We start from the raw sequence: 17012 nt of genomic DNA on the forward strand, positions 1-17012 counted from the left end.
TTGTGCTCCCACGTGCTGTCGAGTATATATTGGGAGACCACAATAGGCTAAATCCTTTATCCTTAGGAAGCCGTGTCTACCGCCCTATCGATCGCAATGCATTGAACACAGCATTCGGGAAGATTGACTGTCGTACTGTAAAAAGTATTCTGCAGTTTTGCGATTGGTTTGGTAATCCCTCTGTCTAGATTTCCAGAGTAGTCTCTTTCATTCCTTTTCAGACTCCTTAAAGGAAAAGGTCCATTTGAGCACTTGTCATTTCAGGCTCATTAAAAATCGAAGGCGACTAGAGTCATCTTTTGTTTTTTCTCGACTCTTAAAAATTGAAAAAGCAAGTTGTGTCAAAGATCTAAAATTCATTTAATTCGGAATCATTTTCCCCTTTATTTTGAGTTGATCGAGTAACCCGCAATCGTGGAAGAAAGTCAATCAAAACTCCATCGTTCACGGAGGCTTACGAGTCAACCATCTTTGACTCCGGAAACAAAACTATTCTGAGCAAAGATAACTCGTTTAACCAGATCGAAGTCCCCTGGTTTGGTTGGAACAAGTACTCCGACATCCTCAGAGACTCCAGTTACTACAAACATTTCTGATATCCCTGCCTCTACAGAAGAAATTCCGCAGCCATAAAAGGACATTACAACTGATCCTAGTGTGACGGTAAACACTTCTATTCCTGAACCGGCTCCATCTACAGCTGATTCGGAGGGTGTTACTCCCCAAACATCTGCCGCTGCAGAACCTATATCTTCTTCGACACCGGAAATATTTTATGGACCTGACGGTCTACCTCTTCCACCTGGATTGATCACCATAGAAGAGATTGTGGAGGATCCTCCATCTAGTGCTCCATCACAATTTGGAGCTGGGATCACCCTATATCCTTCTTCATCAGAAGTTAGTCTCCCGCCATCGGAAGGTCCTGAAGAATCGCTGGGAAATCTTTTGGATAGACTAAATATGTCTAAACAACCGTCGACATCTAGGACTGTGTCATCTAACACAGCAACGACAGAACTTCCTGGTGCTACTCTGACAATGTTCACCGGTGTACCATCTGTCCCAACTAGCTCTCAATCGTTGGATGGAGTCCATCCAGGGGCTATTTCGACAGTATGGTCTGTTCTCGTTTGTTCATCTGGAATAGTATCTGGAATCTCTTATGTTGAGTCTCAGCAAATTGATCCTTCACAGTGTCAATTTGGGCAATCCGGTCCCCAAAGGCAAACTATTCCTTTGAGCACTGGATTACCGTCGTATGGAGGGTAGTATACCCTTTCATTGTCTCCTCTGGGAGAACAACCATACGATAGTTCACAACAGAGTTCAGGGTATGCTGGAATTACATCCAGTGGTTGGGTGCCAATTCTGCCTCAACAACCAAGAGTTGTATACTCGATGCAACAAAGTTTACCTGTGTCAAATATCCCCACTACACCAGCTATTTTGATGGTGTCGCAAGTACAAGCGTTGCCTGTTGTATGCCAACCTCAGGTTTCTCAGGTCGTAATACAACAACCCCTTGTCTCGGCGATGCAACCGCAATCACCGACTAGTGGAATGACCTAGGTTCAAACGGGGACCATTACCCCTCATCTTGGTCAAACAATCAGTACTGGACAACAACTCATGGCTTCACAACCATGGCTGGTACAATACCAACAACCGCAATTCCAACAAGCTTACCGAGGATCTGAGCAACAAGTCTTTGCAAGTAATGGGCAGCCGTATATTCAAAGCGGTCAACATCAATCATATCATAATGGTCATGCCCATCAACCTTACCAAAGTTACCAGCATCAAATGCATTATGCTGGTATGTAAAGACCAACTGCTCAGGCGATCCCATCTTATCTTGGGTATGCTTCGCAGAACCTGAATCAACAGTTGCCTTTCGTGGTGACTTTAGAGTTACCAGATCTAAATCGACTAACAAACGATCCAATTGCTTACGCCCCTTGGTGGCCAGTGATTCCGCATAAACTTCCGTTAGATATTCCTAAATTTAATGGAAATCTGGGTGAAGACCCGTCGAATCATGTGATGACCTTTCATCTGTGGTGTTCATCCAACACTCTCAACGATGATTCGATCAGGCTCCGCCTTTTTCAGTGAACGTTAACTGGTCCGGCAGCAAAGTGGTATATCGAATTGCCTAGAGCTTCGTTTGATAACTTCGGTGCCCTAGCCACAACCTTTTTAACCCATTTTCAGTTACCTATAAGGTACGAAATGGGAACAGAGCTTCTTACCAATTTCAAACAAACGACGGCCACTCACATATCCGATCATATTCATGAGTGGCGACGTCGTCGTAGAATGGTAAAAACATATGTTCCTGATCAACTGTTAGCTGAATGGTTTATTAAGTCATTGTTACCTTCTATTACAAAAGATGTGGCAAAGGGAGGAGTCGTCACTGAAGAGCAAGTTATTGCTCATGCACAATACCTAGACTTGATCTATACTCAGTCTGGCACGCTCTACGATAAAATACCTGATGCTCCTAGACCGGAATTTTCCATTCCTCCCCCTCCTAAATCAAACAAAGACTCTCATGCCGACGATGGCGTGATAGGTACGACTAGCACGAAAACCGTAAAGGCTACATCAAAGAAGGCCCGTATGGTTTCAAGTCAAAATGAAAATGAAGAACTTCTCGCCTCAGAGGTAAATGCCGTGTCGACTGACAAAGGCAAAGAACCGAAGCAACCAGGGGGCAAGAAGAAAAATAAAGGGAAAAAGAAGAAATAGGAGGAGTCATCTCCTAAAAAATCTTCTCCAAACCTTTCTGGGCAAAGGAAACCCCCTTCGAGGTGTCAGATATGCAATGAGGATCATCGGACGAGAGATTGTCAACATAAAGCTGAAGTTAAGAAACTCTTTAAGAGTTCAAAAACCTCAACGGTATTGACTAATTCGTTTCCAAACCCGGGAACCTATCTGGTTGCTAGTGACAATGCTTCCCGATCCCAAGTGCTTATGTTGTCTATCTCAAAGCAGCAAAATGATGCTTTGATATCGACAAGGAATAAAGATTACGGGAATCCACAACTGTCGAATAACAAGGCTAATGAACAACCTAGTAGTTCAACAACAACTTCGACCGAAGTTGTGCCACCCATCATTCCTGAGCTAACAATAAAGCCGCCAAAGGGAGTAGTACACAAATTGACATTTAATCCTTGTGCCGGAGCAGCATAGCATTATAATATAGTAGAGGACTTGGCCCAATCGCCATCCGCTATGTCGACACTTGAGGTACTGCAAAATTGCCCCTCCCAAAAGCAGGCTTTATTATCAGCGATAGGTGGGATTGACCCAACAGATTCCAATCTTGTGTCCTTTAATCACAAAGGATATGACCCTCAGTTACCAGCTCAACTAGCTTTCCTTATTCAAGTGAAAGCCCTCAACAAAACTGTTCATCGAACAATTATTGATGAGGGGGCATCTACATGTATTATGTCGATGAGTTGCTGGAAAACTTTAGGATCTCCACCCTTGTCGCGATCGTCGATGACATTAAAAGCATTTGATGGACGAACATACACCCCATACGGGATTTTAAGTAACTTGCAAGTCGAACTGGGGGGCAAAACAATAGAAATTGATGTTGAGGTTATCGATGGAAACCTCGATTACAACATCCTACTGGGAAGGCCCTGGATTTATGCTATGGTTGCAGTTGTGTCAACATACTTTAGAAAGATTGCATTTCCTTTTCAAGGAGGAATTACAATCGTCGACCAACAAACATTTCTCCCCAACAGTTCACAAGTTACGGGAAGCATTCCAATGATCCACGGAAGCCCTCATTCGCTTCAAAATATCGGAGTAGGCCTACTAAAAGACCCTACATTGATGGGGACTTTTTCCCTACCGCCTCCAAACAATCTGGCGGAAGTGGCCACGGTGGGAACCTGCAACATGATATCTTCTAGATTCAGAAGATTCCTGAACATTTTGTCAGCATGGATCATCACCCTAATAGAAATATTGATGCAATCAATTTTCTTGGCCTGGGGGGCAAACCCAAATCAACGCTCATCGAGTGTTTGGATAGATAGGTCTAAGGAATATGGCACCTCTTCAGATCCTTGGTCGCATGTACATTCTACAGACGAAGGAATCATTCAATCAAAGATGATAGGAGAGGCACCATGGGAAGATTACCACCATTGTTCCCATCTTCCGAATTACCACGAAGATTATTCCAACAACCTTAATCATCCTTCAGTTTTTGATTTTCTATCAAATACTGTAAATATGGTGGATTCCGAGGACGGTTCCTATCTTGTGTCAACCTCATTAAAAAATGAAACAACTCCCTTTCCAAGTTGAGTCTTTCAAAGATCTCGAAGGTAAACCTTCATTCCAACCATCGTGTTGAATGCAATGAAGCTTGGGGGGCATGCACCTCGATTTTCATTATTATGCTGGGGGCATGCAAACTTATCACGAGCAGTGTTACCGCAGGGTTCAAGCTCGTTAAAAAATAAACCCGCCACGAGCAGTGTTACCGCAGGGTTCAAGCTCATTAAAAAATAAACCCACCATGAGCAGTTTTTATGCGAAGTTCAAGCTCGTTAAAAATTAAACCTAGCAATGAGCAAATGTTCCACCAGAGTTTAAGCTCATTAAAAAATGAACCAATCTCCGGTAAATAACCATTGTGAATGCATTATCATCAGCTTTTGAGCCTTGGTCGTGTTCTCATCATCACCTCCACTCTGTTTTAGCCGATCATACGCCTCCATTTGATTGTTTACCCTTTTTGAGGAACATCTGCAACGAGTGATTCTGTTAGCCATCCTTGTGACACTGTCGTGATTGGAAAATTCCAAACCTTACCTGGAATCAGCTGCTACCCGAAAATATCACTCGTTCCTCAAGAAATGAGTCTCCTTTAAGCTCTTTTCGTCTGACTCGTAAAATATGAAAAGATTGCCGAGCAGTTGGCCTCTCCAGCTCGTTAAAGCTACCGGGAGTGCTATCCCTCCTCTAGATTTTAATCTTTTTGGACCTGAGGGATTATTACACAAAAAGATCGAGCGCTTGTCTTGTTCGGCTCGTTAAAACTATCGAAAATTCATCCCTTTCGTATTATTTTATACTTTTTCGGACTTAAGGGATTACATGACGAAAAAGGATCACTGGAGTTTCCTTTCCGTCCCTTTTCAGACTCTCTAAAATTGAAAGAGGACCGAGTTGTCTTTGTCATTAAACTCGTTAAAACCAATAGCAACAAACTTGTCCATGCAGATAAGAACGAGTTTCACTGTCGCTAGGCTCGTTAAAACATAGCAACAGGTTTTCCCAAAGGGAAAATTATAGAACAAGCATATGTTATCCTCCTCAAGCTTGATAAAAATAAAGAGGTATTGGTCACCAATGACTGGGGAAAAATTGGGAAGAAAACTTGAAGAAACTTTATTTGTAGCGAGTCGCTCTTGAACATGACACTTTCGCTCCATCACCATGATTGAGTCGGGTTGGGTTATTCCGTTCACCAGTCATATTACCATTGGTCCACCGTACCATCCATCTTTGGGGTTAACGCTACCAATCCATTTCAGTGTCGCCGATATGTTTAAGAGAAGTCGATCAGAGAATTCACCAACCCATCTTGTGTCTCATCCGCTGCAATACCTTTACGCTTCATTCTTTCATGACCACCACCGTGAACCCTGTATCATTAGATCGTTTTCACCTCCAAAAGTCATTTGCTCTGTTCCGTGTCATAGATGTGGGATTCATTAAGGCCCTCCTACGACGAGTCACTTCTTGTCGACATCAGCTCATTATCCAAGAAGTCGACCTAGGAACAATCCTTTCAGTACTTTGAAGCTTGCATGCCTCAATGGCAAGTTTCTCACTTTCGGCGACAGGTTTACATCAATGGCCTTCGACGAGAGATTTTGCGTGGTGTTCGATGCCAAGTCCCATTTTCACACCATGCAAACTGTACTGTCGTACCTTGAGGGTCATCATCATTATCGGTGATTCCTCTCACGCTTGTTAACAACTTACATCATTGGTTGGTAATCAGGCGATGTCTTTCCATGTTCGACTCCAGAACATTTTTCACATGGATCGACTTGTACTTCGGTCGAAGATTGGATGAGTTTGAAGACCCCGGATCTAGTTTCATCCATCCGTGCTGCGATATATTCAGGAAAATAAAGACATCAAATGTACATCATTGCTGCACATATGATCATCTGAATCAAAGGATGATGACTCTATCAGAATCATCAGTCTGCCACACGGACGGTTGTCTGTCCTATTTACATGAAAATGAATTTATAAAGCTGAGCATGAGAATGCCTGCCTCAGCTAGATCATGAAAATGTTATGAAGATAATGTATTGTATTGTATCTTATTACAGGTCACCTTCCAGTTCGAAAAACCTCGAATCCTCATGATAAAGCATTTCACCCGACATCAAAAGATTAACGACCTCATGCTTTAGGGGGCAACTGTTATAGACATTTTTGGGCATTTCAACCCCAATCATATCTGTCCATAAACCAAGGGCTTCTGAGTCCGTAAAAGTGTTGTTTCATGCCCTAAAGGAACAAGGTCAGCTGATTACATCATCTCCCAGAAGTTCTCCACAGAAAACTGCTCAGAACTGGTCAAAACTGGACCATACAGGTTGCTCAGTGCTAAGGGTGTGATGCATCTCACCTACCCAGTGTAAAAGGTGCAATGCATACTGGAAATCCCTTCTGTAGGGTGTGATGGGCGAGAATGGACAAATGGCAGAGACAGTTTGTGAGGTGGATGATCATGGAATCTTCTAGAAACTTCCCCTGTGACACTTGCCTCTCTGAATTCGCCCGGGGATGCGTAAGAGATCATCAATCTCCAAGTGGAATCAAGAACTATCAGAGAGAAGAAACTAATCAAAATCCCAGAAGCTAACTCACCTCCCTGCAATCATCTATTATGGATCCCTCATCCCAGAGATCCAGAGGCTGGAATTTTGTATCTTGTAAGGAAGTGTTGTTGGTTTCCTGGTGGAATATCATAGTGTTGGGTGATCTAAGCTTTTCATGAGGTGAAGAAGGGCTTTTATGCTGGGAGGATGACGCTGGGTCAGATCAATGGGTTGTAATCCTCTCTTCTAATCTTTACATCAATAAAGCTATTCAAGTTTTCCTCCACATTCTTGTATGTCTGATAGTATATGCATTTGTGTGGTCAATATATATCTGGTCCTATATTGTTTATGATTGTATATCTCTGCACTTTGAAGGTATTATGCTGCTTTGACTTTATAGGTACTCTTTGAAGCAGAGTGGTCAAGGGAGAAGCGGCAAAGACCTATCGGTGAGGAGAAGGAACAAGCAAAGAACCGAGCGAAAGATCGAGATTAGTATTCTTTGATCCTCTCCTATCTACTCCTCATAAAAGAAAATGAAAGTAACTTTAATCTATTTGTTTCTAAGATAGCTACCCGTCTTAGTGGGACTAGCAGCTCTGCATAGACACTAGATTTCCCGATAACAATTTGCATAGACCAATCCAACTTAGTATGATACATATAATAGAAATATCTTAATATAATAACCCTAATCATCAACTTACTAGCATATAATAACAAAAAGTTATATATCATGTTCATCAACAACATATAGCCTTATCATTAAGTTATCTAACATAAAACAACAATAGCAATGCATACAACCACAAGTTACTATCATTCATGATGATCTGACATATGTGTATATGACTACACTGATCAAATAGCATTTATCATACATGTAATCATAATAATAATAGAATGACAAACATGTATATAACCCTAATGCATATAACAATTCATTAACTAACATACCTTCATGCCAAACATACAATACTTGTATGACGATCTTCTCTTACCTCGAGGTCCAATGTCGCAAATTCACTTTGATGATCTGCATCTTCTGCTCTATCTCAACCAACACATCAACATCATAATAATCAACAACATCATGATGACCTAATTGCATACAATGACCTCATGCACAACAACCTTCACCATGACAATGCATGCATAACAACATATAGACACTGACATGCGTAACAAATGCATATACAACGGGCAGGCATTCATGACTAACACATTCCAACAACAACATCATCAACTTCTACATGGCGACCTCACTACAACCATGATAAACACCATGCAAATGAAACAAGCACATGGATTACAAGCATAAGGAACAGATATTCAATCAACATGAATGCATGACCAACACACCACCCATCCAATCTGAGGGGTGAACCATGCTCTAATACCACTCAGTAACACCCTCCTCCCACATCTACCTAAGTAATTGAAAAGTCAAGTTAAACATGTGATGAAAAGTTACTATGATATGATTCGACCTCCTACGTCACGTTAAGAAAGTGGAACTGACGGAAACACACCATATAGACCTTCCACATCAGCAACAGAACTCTCAGGAACCATCCCAACCTCTCTGGTAACCAGCCCCTGGGTCCCACTAAGTTTTCTAACCAATTAACCCCGGTCTCTCCCTTGTTATGGGCATTCCAGTGTCTAGAGGGCTCTAGACGCTCCCACAACATGGCATGCCAGCATCTAGGGACTCTTTTTCTCAATGTTGTGCCAACGTCCCCGTGATTTGAGCCACTTTTTCAGGCCCATAACCCAAGTCACTACCTAGAATTGAATGACACCTTCAGAACAAAAATATAACAAGGGAATGATGATACAAATGCAATTACTTAAACAAGCCCTTGATTGGACCCCTACTAGCCATGACAGGAATTTCATCAAACATATCACAAATATGTAATCTACAAGTGTAAACTATTGATTTATGATGGCATCAGATGTGATCTAAGTCTCAAATTTTGCAGGGAGGCATAGACACATGCATTCTCCAATACCCAGAAATCGTTTTGGGAAATTCCACCCGTAGACACTTTTATTAAAATAATTAATTATTTTTAATGGGACCCTAAGTCTAAACTTAGGAAATTAAAATAAGTAATGGGTATTAATCTAAATTGTGGGTGTAACTTCTAGAAGAAGATGAGGATCAATCCAAAATGATCTAAGCCATTGATTAGAAGTTAATCTGGGTTGTTGGTTGTCCAACAGAAATATATAAGAAGAGGCTTGAGGGCCACTTGGAAAACACAAGAGGGGAGATTAGAAGTTCAATTTTCTGAAGCAGAGTAGCTGCCAGAAATATTTTCAAAGTGATATTTTGCAGTGAGAGGCAGAGATAGTTCCGGTTGGAGATTTTTCCTGATCCAGGAATATTCAGCAGAGAAGGCACAGAGAGATCTAGCAGAGGCAACACAGAGCCAAAGAGGTTGATGCAGGGCCACACAGAGGTAGCACAGAAGCCTTGAGGGAGTATGAAATTTGCTGGAGGGTTTGATTTATATAGCTGGAAGTTGGGATGTGAGACCAGGAGAGAAGAAGTCAGAATATCAAAGGAAAATCAATCAGCCAGGAAGAGTGACATAGTTCCTAGACAATGTGACACTAGGTTGACGCAGACACTGCGCAAAGGCAACTAGGGGATGTTCATTCAAGTCCTGGATCAGCTAGGACTTCTAATGATAGTGTGAGGTAATCTCACAAATATATAAGAAGAGGCTTGAGGGGAACTTGGAAAAAACACAGAGGGGAGATCAGAAGTTCGATTTTTTGAAGCAGAGCAGCTATCGGAAAGATTTTTGAAGTGATCTTTTGTAGTGAGGGGCAAGGATAGTTTCGGTTTGATATTTCTCTTGATATGGGAATACTCAGTAGAGAAGGAAAAGAGAGATCCAGGAGAGGCAGCGTAGAGTTAGAGAGGTTGATGCAGGGCCATGCAAAGGCAGCACGAAAGCCTTGAGGGAATCCCAAATTTTCTGGAGGGTTTTCTTTTTGTAGCTGGAAGCCGAGGTGTGAGACTGGGAGAGAAGAAGTAAGAATATCATAGGCAAACCAATCAACCAGGAAGAGTGACGCAGTTCCTAGATAGTGTGACGTTGGGCTGACGCAGACACTGTGAAGAGGCAGCACAGAGGGAACTAGGGGTTGTTCATTTAAGGGTTGGATTAACCAGGACTTCTAGTGATAGTGTGAGGTAATCTCACAAATCTCTCTGTCAATGATATTATCTATAACTAGATTTCTGGGAAGGCATCTAGAGATTGTCTTCAAAAATCACTATTGCATAATAATGAAACCCTCAGTTGTTGCACCAGTTTTCCTGCATTGGGTTTTTCAGGGGACATATGTCCAAAAATAATTGTGTAGATGTGTTGTATCTCTTTCTTATTCAATTTCTTATTTCAACTTATAATTTAAATGGTGTATACTGTAGTGTATTAGTTTCGATATTTACTGTAGGAAACAGTAAGTAACTTGATTCAGAAATTAACAAGTTGGATAAACTTAATCAGTTGCTACAGTAGAAATGTGGGCATCCAAATTTTCACATAAACAATAGATCTAATCGTAGGAGTCTCACACTTATCCGAGAATCGCTAAGAAGCATTGATGCCTCCACACATTAGTTTTAGTTTCATCCATTAAGCCATTGAAACATTGCTCATTCATTTATAAGTAAAAACATGATGAGATCCATACATAGCCATTGTCATAATACGTATTCATAACCAGCATAATAACAACAGAAATACCAAGGAAACAACATCCACATAATCCACATATAAACCAGTATAATACTCATGAGATAACAAGGAGAAATAACCTCATATTAATGATTCAAAAGCCAACTCGGTATGGGACTACCACTCCACCCAACTGTAGACATGGCTGAGACAAAACTCTCTTCAGTCAGTCACCCTTGTGCCATATTCCAAGCGTGAATGTGGGATCTCATAAAACACATCAATCAAAACCATCTAGACCTTTGAGAGTACAAACCACCTCAACCCATCAAACAGTGATTCCACCTCATGGTCGGACATCACAAAACCATCATCAGATTAGTCTCTACCCAAGCCTTTCAGGGCTCGGGAGCATTTGTTCCAACTCGACTTCTAGGACTAGTAACTTAACCCACGACTGTTGTTGGGCTCCAGAGTGTTTGTACAACCAAGGTTCTAGGACTAGTAACTCAACCCACAACTTATACAAGGCTCCAGAGTGTTTGTCCCGCCAAGGCTCCAGGACTACTAACTCAACCCACCAAGGCCTCCAGAGTGTTTTTCCAACCAAGGCTTCTAGAACTAGTAACTCAACCTAAGCTGTTACAAGGATTCTAGATCATTTGTCCAACCAAGGCTCTAGGAACTAATAACTCAACCCAAGCTAAAGGAAACATGAGAACAACCCAGAAAAACAAAGAAATGAACCCACAACACCATGGCTATCCAAGAAATGTAAAGGCTAGGAAAAGCCATTGTCAATCCAAGCAATCCTCCATGTCAATGACAGATCATAACCAAGAAACCACATGCATGTGCCATGCATGCCAAAACTAGTGAGGAAATCATACATGTAACTCGGTACCTGCAAGCAAAACATGTTGTAGTTGTTGACCCTTATGTCCTCTTATGCTTTCATGCTCTTCCTTTGCATTCTTGCTCCAAAACTCCAAGTATGCCACACTCTCCAAGGGTGCCCCAAGAAACTCTAAGTGTCCAAGAGTATGAGAGAGAGAGAATAGAGAGAGAGCAAGCTCCAAAACTGAACTAACCAAGCTTATCCATTGATCCTCAGAAACCTTTTTATTAATGAGGCCTCTATTTTCTCCATTGTTCATTATTTTCCTTCAATTTCCTCCTCACATGCAACTTGTGACCTTTCACCTTCTTTTTTTCCCAATTTCCATTATTTTCATAAATAAATGCCAATTAATGCCTCATGCCTTTCCAAAGCATTTTCCATTGCCTTTGCCAATTTCCTTAGCCATAATAAACTTAATGAACACCCATTAGGATGGTTTTCTCACCATTTAGCTTAAAATATGTGTCCCATGACCATGGTGTTATATTTTTTACATGGATTTTTAACCAGGGTTGTTACATTTGCATTTTGCAATTTATTAAAATGCTTTATGCAAATTAAATTTACTTTAATAAAAGTTTATTTAAGAAAATTAGAAATACATATCTAAAACCAATGAAAAGGACTGAACTCATTATATGATTTTCATTAATTAAAAGAAAAAGTTCATTATAATTAATGAAAGAGAAAACAAAAAGGAATGAAGTTTAACAATTAAAAGTTATTGTTTAATACATCTGAATCTCAATGAATTCATCTTGATTTCAATTATGCTTTGTCCTACAAAGATAGCTTAAACGAAACTTCAACAGTATATTATAAATTATACAACAAAAATACATAATATCATAGGACAATACACTACTTAGAATAGAATTAAAATCAACCAATGAAATTCTGGAAATAGCATATTAATCTACAATTGAAACAAAAGTGTATTGGAATGAAAATTTATTAAAATAGTACCAAAACTTCATTACAAAATTTGCAGTCTTTTGAGGAGCTTTAGCTCCTTGAGAAAATATGTCTACAAAAGTGCAAAACAACTCTTCTTTACATAGCCAAAATGTTTTGTATTGCTACAATCCAACTCTTTGTTCATTACAAAAGTGCTAATAAACAAAAGGGAAAAATTGCAGAAAGGGCCCATGTTGTGGATCTAGAACCCTTTTTCTCATTTTCAAATTCCTATTTATAATTTTTACAGACAAAGAGTTGTTTGAAAGTAGTTTTCCAGTTCCTTGATTGGAGCTGCAAATCTTCCTTCATCCTCCTTGTTGGCCTCTTTCCATTGCATTTGATCTCTTTGCAACCACTCCCCTACCAAAATCAATCAAAAATAAAATAAATTTAATTAATTCGCACACCAAAATCAAAATTCTCAAAGAAAACAAACTTTCCAATTAAAATCAATTAATTAAATAAATTAAAGGAAAATTATGCTTCTCGCTGATCATTGTCAAGACTTATATGGCTCAAGTGGGTTGTCATTTAGCAAATTTGCAACAACAAAATTTTTGGTAGGTGAAATTGTTCAAACAATTTTTCTAAATTAATTTTTTATTACAATTTCGTAGCATCATCTTCTGCTAATTTTTTGGGATATTAAACATGAATTTTTCGATGGGTTAATGGTCCCAGATTTTTCTCCTCGATTCTAGCTTTCCGAGCTATATTGGGCCTCATTTGGCCAAGTGAAACTCAAGATAGACCTCTCCAAAGTTGGGTTATCAAAACTGCTAAAATGCCATGAAATGCATACTTGATAAAAATTTGAGCATTTTTATTAAAAATTCTAACTCTAAAATATGTTAATAAATTTAATAAAAAAAATAAGATTAAATAATTATTAATATACAAATTAAATTAATTATGATGATGATGATAGTGGTTAACGTCCACTGAGACCAAATTGGTCTATCGGACCTAGTGGCTCCTCGTCTTTCTTGGCGAGATTGGTGTTGTAGCTTTCTTTTTTTCTTTACGCTCTTCCAACTTTTTTTATCTTACATCTCTGTCATCTCTTCTGATTCTTGGATAAATTTATAAAAAATAAAATTTATTTATAATTATAAATTAATTAAATTAAAAAATACATTAACTAATATAATTTTAATTAAATTATTTAATAAAATATTAAAACAACCTAAAGTGATTTTTGTCTCTTTTATGAGTCGTGAGCATATATAAGAGGCGAGGTATCGAGAAGAGGGGAGGGATGTCGTGAGCATATATAAGAGGCGAGGTATCGAGAGGAGGGGAGGGACACGCTGGGAAGGGATTCGGGGATCCGGGCCGGGAGGAATAAGGAGGTAAGTGATCCGGGGAGCCAGGAGGTTTGAAAGATAAAATCCCGTAACAAAATTTAAAAGGAAGCTACGAATGAAGTGAAGAGGAAGAGGAGGGGAGGCCCACGTGGGAAGTGGGACTTCCCTTTAATACTATTATAAAAAATAAAAATAAAAACAAAACTACAACCACTAATAAGAATGAGAAAATAGCCTTTAATATTATTATAAAAAATAAAAATAAAAACAAAACTACAACCACTAATAAGAAAGAAAATAGACCTTTAATACTATTATAAAAAATAAAAATAAAAACAAAACTACAACCACTAATAAGAATGAGAAAATAGTCCTAAGAACTGCACCCATTTTAAAACGAAAAAAGATCGGGAAGCTAGTAAGAATTTAGAAAGTGGAAATAAAATTTGTTTTGGGAACGATTAAAATTTGTATTATATTTTTTTTTTAGATTTAAGACTTTTGTGATTCATAATATAGAAATATGTTTTACGGATTAATCACATTATTAGGATTTGGTTGACATTTCGAACCAATTAATGTGGTTCATTTTCAAGATAAAGTTCGAACCACATTAGTTGGTTCGAAACGTCGACCAAATTCTAATAATGTGATTAATCTGGAAGACATATTTCTATATTTATTATTATTATTATTATCATTATTTCTTTTATATTAAAATATGTACGGTGTGGATTAGACTCTTGAATCTTGTGGTTTTTTTTGTAGGTTAGTTAAATTGAATAATTAATTAATTAAATAATTAAAAATAATAATAATATTTACAAATTAATTACAATTAAATTGATTAATTAATTAAAATAATTAAAGAAATTAATACAATAATATTATTTACAAATTAAAATTAATTAAATTTCCAAAAGTAAAAATAAAAATAAAAATAATATACATTATGTACACTTTATAGTCCAAGTAGTAAAAATCATTGAAACATTGAATAAGTGTCATTTGCGTTGAAAAAAATGTAGCAAGAAAGGTTCAATTTGACTTTCGCCTTAGTTAAATTGAGTAAATCAAATTTCCACATCAGCAGGACAACTTGGAGGTAGTTAACTAGTGTGACATGGATCTTGTCGCTTAGATAGCTCAGTAAATTCGAGATAGAGGGCTTGGAGTTCAGTTATGCATGTGTGATTGCTAAATTTTAGTAATTCAGTTCAGTTATTTTTAGTTCTACTCAATTAACTTACCTCTAACTATTGATAGAGCCAGTTGAAGGTCAGTTGTGCAATGGGACAATGGTCTAACTCAGAGATATGTCAGTTAACTGATCAATCAACCCAAAATAGCTAATGCATGCAAGGAATTTGAATTCCTCCGCTTAATTGGACATAACAAGGCAGTGTAACATCACTTCTAAACTAGTTTGAGTGTACAAGTGTTGCATGAGGTCAAGTGATCCATCCTTGGGAATTATGCAATCAATTTGGAGGAAATTCCTATCTTTTAGGGGCTAATTTCCTCAGGAATTGCACAAGTAAATAAGAGGCTTGGTGGAAAAATAATTGGCTAAGTGTTGACCAAAGTTTGTTATTGAGTAGAGAGAATGGTTATTATTTTGCGGGTTGAGCTCAGAGTTGGATCTAGCAATTGTAATAGTTTCTATATTCAATTGATTGATGCAAAGAGGCTTGAGGGGTTTTCCCCAGTTGGGTTCCCCTAAAAATCATTGTGTATTTGTGGCTTTGCTTATTGCATGCCTATGCATGTTGTTCTAAATTATGGTTTCCATTCCGTAGATCATTAGAGTAGAATTGTGTCTCTTGTTTTTCAGTTTGAAATCTTGAGTAGATGGAATTTCTATCAAATTTCTACATGGTATCAAAGCCCTGAAATCACATTAGAACCAGTATTTCAAACTTGTCTCTTAGGAATTTCGAATTTGCAGCTTCAGTGCGGTAGTTTTTCTTCAAGATCGAACAAATGTCTTTCAATGGCTCGAGATTGGAGTATGTTCTAAAGGGTAGCTCAAATTTCATAGCTTGAATCGAACGGAAGCAGTGCTCAATGACAATGGTACGTTAGAATATGCTAAAATTGATATTGCAAAACATCCACAGTCGGATGCACAAAAGTTAACCCAATGGAATAAGGATGTTGCAAAGGCAAGAAGAATTATTCTGAAAGGTGTGAGAAACCATGTGGTCTCAAATCTCCATGGCATCAAAACTTCATATGCTATTTGGAAGTCACTGACTGAGCTATTCGAAAATAGCAGTGACCATAGAAAATTGGCCCTAAAAGACAAACTTTGAAACATTAGAATGCAGAAGAATGATACTATACCACAATATCTCTCCAGGTTTACATAAGTTCGAAATGAGCTTGGAGGGGTCAAGGTGAATGTTGCAAAAGATAACCTAGTGAGCTTAGCTCTTCTATGCCTTCCAAAATCCCAACACATCTATTAGGACTTTGTGAATGAAAGGGAAAAATTACTGAATTGGCAAAGGTTGTGGCCCAATTTGGTTCAAGAAGATTTTAGGAGAAAAAACAAAGATGGAACATCATCCAAAGCTAGGGATGAAGAGAATTTTGCATTGGGTGGAAAGGGGAATAAGGGAAAAGGAAAGAAGACCCTGAGCAAAGCTGAATCCAGCCAAAATAATGGCAAGAAGAAAGAATTAAGCAAGATAAAATGCTTCCACTGCCATGAATTACGACACTATGCAACAAAATGTCCACACAAGAAGTCTACAAAGAAACCTTCATGTGGAGCAAGAGGTGAAGGTATGGCTTCACAATTCGAATTAGACTTCACCCTAATAACATGCATGGCTAGAATTTTATGGGGAGTGTGTGGTACCTTGATTCTGATGCCTCGTTCCATATGATATGGTGAAAGTAGTTTTTCAGTAGCCTGGAGAAGAAGGATATCCATATGCATATCGAAATGGGGGATGATGGGAGGTACAGTGTTATAGGAATTGGTATTGTCACCTTTGAGAGGGAGAAAGCCTCTCCTCTTCATCTCAAATATGTTATGTTTGTATTTGGGATGAAGAAGAACCTGATATTTGTAGCAGTATTGGAGGATTGTGGCTATGATGTTATTTTTAGTAAAGGGAAAATCTTTCTAAGACACATAGTTATCGAGAAAGTGAAGTATATTGGAGTTCGATTCAAGAACTTATGCAAAATTTAGGTGGGATACTGCACTTCATTGAGTTGTAAGGCTGAAAAAGTG

The sequence above is a fragment of the Pinus tabuliformis genome, chromosome 1_2, assembly GCF_031772625.1.
Source record: "Pinus tabuliformis cultivar Carrire ecotype Pingquan chromosome 1_2, CPIR1, whole genome shotgun sequence".
Classification (NCBI taxonomy): domain Eukaryota; kingdom Viridiplantae; phylum Streptophyta; class Pinopsida; order Pinales; family Pinaceae; genus Pinus; species Pinus tabuliformis.